Source organism: Peromyscus californicus, unplaced genomic scaffold (genome assembly GCF_007827085.1).
Source record: "Peromyscus californicus insignis strain IS unplaced genomic scaffold, ASM782708v3 Scaffold_12__1_contigs__length_115047231, whole genome shotgun sequence".
NCBI classification, from domain to species: domain Eukaryota; kingdom Metazoa; phylum Chordata; class Mammalia; order Rodentia; family Cricetidae; genus Peromyscus; species Peromyscus californicus.
The window spans coordinates 100827465-100833675 of NW_026294413.1; the positions used below are offsets into that span (position 1 = coordinate 100827465).

The 6211-nt window shown below is 43.3% G+C and overlaps 1 long non-coding RNA gene across 1 annotated transcript; it reads right to left on the bottom strand.

The window, feature by feature from the left end:
- Positions 1–282: 282 nt before the first annotated feature.
- LOC128108055 (uncharacterized) lies at positions 283–4068 on the bottom strand. The gene is made up of 3 exons (XR_008217286.1): positions 3850–4068; positions 3488–3617; positions 283–2020 (listed from the first exon to the last, which is right to left on the bottom strand). It is a non-coding gene; the product is annotated as an uncharacterized LOC128108055 (long non-coding RNA).
- Positions 4069–6211: the final 2143 nt, after the last annotated feature.

Sequence of the window (6211 nt, forward strand, 5' to 3'; positions counted from 1 at the left end):
CTCCCCCAAGTTCATGTTAGAAACACAGACACTAACCAACACGGTTGCTAGATGAGGCATTTAAAAATATTTTAAATAATTTTTAATTTTTTAATATATATAATTATATAATTTCCCCCCTTCCCTTTCCTCCCTCCAAACCATCCCATGCACCCCCCACACTTCGTTCATGAACACTTTTTCTTTAATTGGTGTTACATATGAACGTGTGTGTGTGTGTGTGTGTGTGTGTGTGTGTGTGTGTGTGTGTGTGTGTGTTTATTTGTGTGTGAGAGACAGATTCCTAAATATATAAATGCAACCTGCTCAGTCAGTATAACATTACTTGCATGTCTATGTTTTCAGGACTAACCACTTGGTATTGGATACCCAGTTTTCCCTGGGTAAGACTATTTCTCTGGCTCTCAGCATTGCTTAGTTGCCTGTAGTTCTTTGTGTAGGGTTAGAATTTCCTGAGCTTTCCCCCATTCACATTAGCATGCCTATTGGTATGTGCTCCTTAGATGAGACATTTAAGACGGGATAAGATTAGGAAGGCTCCACTCTCATGAATGAATGCTGTTATCAAGAATAGCTTCAAGTAGATTCGTCATTGTAGGAGTGGGCTCTGATGAAAGAATGCTTGCTCTACCCGCGCCGTACCCCATTTTCTTACCCTTCTGTTTTTCACCAGGGCATGAAGCAGCAAGAAGGGCTTTATCAGATGCTGCCAGGTGTTAGGTCTCAAATCCAAGACAAACAGCAGAGGTGCCTATTTAACATATCAAAGGAGATGCTGGCTTCCAGGTTCTCCCAGCATCCCTCAGTTTCTACCTGTTACAGGGCCCTCCTGGGTGGCATACCCTGCCCCCTCCTCTAAATGTCTCCAATCTGAGGGCTGGACTGCCCTTTCCTATATAACCCAGTCATTTTGGATATGCCAGTCTCTTGGCCCAAGCTGTCCTTGATTGACAGCTCCTCTCTCCTCTTTCCCCTTCCCTCCCACCTCTCTTCACATGGCCTGGCTCAATCTGATCATGTCCACTCTGGACTCTTCCAGATGTCCCTGCTTCTGGCTATGCTCTTCCTTTTATCAACACTAAACTGTCTCCTCCACCATACCTAGGAGAGTCATGTCATTTCCTTTTTTATTTCTTTTTCCCATTCATCTGGTGCCCAAATCTGGAACCAGTCATTGTAAATTAGGCTTTCCACCAGCTTGCCTTTCAGCGACTCAGGAGCAACAGCTTATGTCTATCTATGCTATTCTATGCTGGTGGGTTAAAAGACTCGTTATAGCTGATATGCCAACTTGAACTATAGAGTCAATGAAATATCAGTAAAATTCTAGCAAGGTGTTTTGTAGACATCAGCAAGTTGAATTTAAAGTTTATATGAAATGCAAAGAATTTAGAATAACTAACTTAGTAAGTGTTGATGTATTCTCACTACCCCATTTCAAAACTTCCTAGAGGGTTGCACTGGTTAAGACTGTGACACAACCAGGCAGTGGTGGCGTATGCCTTTAATCCCAGCACTTGGGAGACAGTGGCAGGTAGATCTCCGAGTTCAAGGCCAGCCTGGTCAACAGAGTGAGTTCCAGGACAGCCAGGGCTACATAGAGAAACCCTGTCTTGAAAAACCAAAATTAAAAAAAAAAAAAAAAGAAGATGACTGTGACACAACAGCTGTATGTACGCATAGTCCAGTGGAACAGAGGACAATCTAGAAACGGAGTCAGGCAGATGCGGGCGACTCCTCTTCAGCAAGTGTGCAAAGGTGATGGGGAAAGGACAGTCTTTCCAGTGAATGAACTGTGCTAGAACAACCAGATGAATACATGAAATCACAATGACTGTGGATACACACCTTGAATCCTCCACAAAAGTTGATTCAAAATGAGTCATCAACCCGGCCATGGGTTGAATGTGGTTAGTTTCCCCATGCCTTAGTTGCTGAAAGCTTGGTCTTATTGTAGCAGTCGTGGGAGATGGCAGGACCATAAGGAGCTGGGTGGTGATCAGGTCATGAGAACACCGCCCTGGAAAGTGATAAGTAAAAATCCACCAGTAGTGAGTAACTCCATGATACAGTAAGTCAGATGAGGCCAAATTAATAAACCCAGGTTTAATCTGAGCAAAGCACTCCCGGGTGGTCCCAGGGGAAGAGGAGAAACCACCTGGCAAGTCTATGGGCTGGGTCTTAAATACCTTGTAGGTATGGTCTTTGAGTAGCTCCAGGGGAGGAGCCGACCTTTGGCCGGCTTTCTGAGGGGCAGGGTCTGGAATGGGAGGAGTGAGACTGGAGTGGAGCTTCCCAAACAGAAAGGATTAATGTCTGCCTCTAAGAAATCGGCTGGTAACAAAGAAAGCTGGTGTTGTGAAAATTTTCTCCTTGTTGGGGAGGGGGCTTGGCAATGTCTACACTCTTTTCTTCTAAGGTCCCAACAACAAACCACAGTAGGATTCCACCAGACTTCCTCCTGAGGAACCAGTGGTTTTTATTGGGCTTATCTACAGAGCATGAGTGAGGGTTTACTGACAGGAGCCTGGTAATCTCAAAGCAGCCACACTGGAAAATCACCTTGCATGAATGATGGCTTCCCATAGCCTTATAGATGGAGTCTTCTTCTTGAACTCCCCTCTCAAACAAAATACCCTAGCCTCTCCCCAAGAGACCCAGTGGCCATATACAATTAGGGTAGAACTGCATACAAATGAGTGGGTGGAGTGTCTGTATGGATACTCAGGTGAGGCTCAAAGGGCTCCCCAATCCCTCCTATGAGGGAGAGTCAAGGGTCCACAAGCCCAGCTTGGTCTTTTGTAAGCAGGCACAGATGAGCTAATAAAGATGGTGACAGTTTGCACAAGGACCATGCCGTACAACAGTTGCTTAGTACAAAATAAGTCACTGTCCTCTGTCCTTTCTCTGGTTCACAGGCCTCCTCTTTGCACATTCTGGCTTCCCCTTTTGTTTTTCAGTCATGTTATAATGCAGCATGATGCTCTTATCAGAAGCCAGGGGCATGCCACACTCTAGAAATTCTGCCTCCAAAATCAATAGACAACAAAACAAAACAAACACCAACAAAACCAACAACCAAAAACCACCACCACCCAAAAAACTCCTCTCTTTCCATAAATTGTGCAGCCTTAAGCATTTTTATTATCGAAACAGAAGAGGGATTCAGACAGGACTAAGCATTAAATATGATTTCCTCCTCATGGCCCTCTATTTCATTTATAGTACTTATACTCTTACTGTATTTCTTAGCAGTAATGAAGAACGTACTGCATGGGGTGGTTGAACCTGGTAGGTGCTCAAACAATCACTATTATTTTTTAGTTGATTTTTGCTTTACCACCTGAGACCTATAGAAACCAAAGCAGGATATTTTTGCACAAAATTGTGTGCAAATTAAATTTCTGTGAAAATCAACACAAAAGGAAGCCTTTTTTTTTTTTTTAACCTTTTAAAAGTATTTTAAGTCAGGCATGGTGGTTCATACCTTTGATGCCAGCACTTGGGAGAAAGAGGAAGGCAGATCTCTGTAAGTTCAAGGCCAACGTGGTCTACAGAGTGAGTTTTAAGACAGCTAGGGCTATACAGAGAAACCTTGTCTCAAAAAAAACCAAAACCTGAAAAAAAGAAGTATTTTATTAATTCTCTGAGTTTCACATAGGTATACAATATATTTTTATTGTATTTGCCCTCCACTCCTCCCCTAACTCCTCCCAGACCCACCCCCACCGTGTTACTATTTCTTCTCTGTTTTGTTTCAATAATTCATGAGTCCAGTTTGTGTTGCTCATATATTCACGGGTGTGAGACCATTCACCAGAGCCTGGGGTCAGCTGACCAGGGACTTACCCTTAAAGAAGTCTGACTCTCTTCCCTAGAAGTCCTGACTGTCACTGGCACTCAAGTAGGGGTAGGGAGTCATGAGCCTCCTCCTCCAAGCTGGAGTGTAAACTGGCTTAATCTTGAGCAGGCAACCACAGTTGTGAACTCATAAATGCAGGCATCCTGTTGTGTCCAGCACACGTGGATTCTCCTTGACTCTGGCTCTTACAAGCTTTCTACCCTCTCTTCTGCAATGATCCTTCAGCTCGCTGTGCGTGTGTGTGTGTGTGTGTGTGTGTGTGTGTGTGTGTGTGTGTGTGTGTGTGTGTGTATGGTAGATGTATCTATCTATCCTTTGTAACCCAGCAGTCTACAGACAATTATTCACTCTTTGAAGCTCATGAAAGACTTCGTTGTCTTCTGACTCTGTTCGAGCTGATGGAACTGATTCTAGGAGCCTTGCCTTTGATGGGCCTCTGAAACTAAGAACTAACCATTTCAAAGAACAGTTACTAGAGTCTGGGGGCGGGGAGAAGATTGGGGAGTTGGTCAAAAGATACATTTCCATTAGCCAGAAAGAATAAGTTCAAGAGATCTGTTGTCTAGCATGGAGACTATAGTTAATCAGGCTCATGACTCCCCACCCCTACTTGAGTGCCAGTGACAGTCAGGACTTCTAGGGAAGAGAGTCAGACTTCTTTAAGGGTAAGTCCCTGGTCAACTGACCCCAGGCTCTGGTGGATGGTCTCACACCCATGAGTATATGAGCAATACAAACTGGACTCGTGGATTATTAAAACAAAACAAAGAAGAAATAGATAACACGGTGGGGGTGGGTCTGGGAGGAGTTAGGGGAGGAGTGGAGGGCAAATACAATAAAAATATATTGTATGCCTATGTGAAACTCAGAGAATTAATAATTTTTATTTATTGTTTTTTGTTTTTTTTGAGACAAGGTCTCTCTGTATAGTCCATTCCACAATGTACACATATTTCAAATCATTATGTTGTACATTATAAATATATATAATTTTTGTTAAATGAACAACCCCCTCCCTCCCAAACCAAAACAAAACTAAACAAAACAGAACACCACTAACAACAAAAAGCCCTAGCTGCAGCAGAGCAAAGTTAGTTATGAAGTAATGCTGCCACCCTGTGGCTACAAAACAAAAAGCAGTTGGGTTTTTATCCATGTATAGAGGAAGTACTGGAAGAGGTGGGTGAGGAGCTGAGTTGACTACTTAGAGCTACAAGAACTGACTTAAAAAATGACATGGGGGTATTTCAAGCTTCTTCCACTATTCAGGTGGATGGATAATCATAGGAACCGAAGAACACGATGGAGACTCACATCTCTTTCCCATTGCCCTGTGAGTCGGAAGACTTCAGAAAGCCCCCAGAGACCTGCTGGGCCTCAGCTAAGGACCAGTAGGTTCAGAAGACCAAAGGGGACAAACCTTACAGTGCAGTATTAACACATCTGTCCTGCCCCGTGGAGGAACAGGCTCCCAGGACTATAGATCCCTCACAATCCAACCATCCAGAGAGGAGGGCAGAAAGTGAAGCCATCTCAGCAGTGGCTCCATGACTGTCAGGTACTAGAGACTTTTCCATTGCTGTGAAGAGAGAGACACCATGATGAAGACAATTTATAGAAGAAAAAGCTTATTGAGTCTTTACACGTGCAGAGGGTGAGATCATGGCCATCATGGCAGGGAGCATGAGAGCAGGTAGCCAGGCACGGCCCTGGAGTAGGTGAGAGCTCACTTCTCTTATACAGCCGAGAGAGAGAGAGAGAGAGAGAGAGAGAGAGAGAGAGAGAGAGAGAGAGAGAGAGAGAGAGAGAGAGAGAGAGAAACTGGGTTTGGTGTTGGCTTCTGAATCCTCAAAGCCTGATCCCAGTGACATATCTTCTTCAACAAGGCCACAACTTCAAATCTTCCCCAACCAGCTGTACCAACTGGGACCAAGCATTCAAATCTACGAATCTATGAGGACCATTCTCATCCAAACCACCACACCATCTAACAGTCACAATGAACTTAAACTACAAATGGGGATTTTACACAGGTAAAGATGAAGAAACAGAGTTGTTCATTCTCATATTAACAAGGGTGGCTTAAAATTATTTTCTGGAAATGAAATTTTTTAGTAATTGTTTTGAACTTTATAAAGGACTTGGAATCATGATGGAGAACTTGAAGGGACACAGAAAAGCATAATAAAACACAAATTTAGTAGTAATTCTATCACTCAAGCGGCCATCTTTCTAGATGGTTCTCCATGCTCTTAGATAATGCATTTGCTAGAACAACAAATAACTTACTATGTTATTACTCTCTCAGCTACATAGTAACTATAATGGAATATTTCTATGACAAATTCT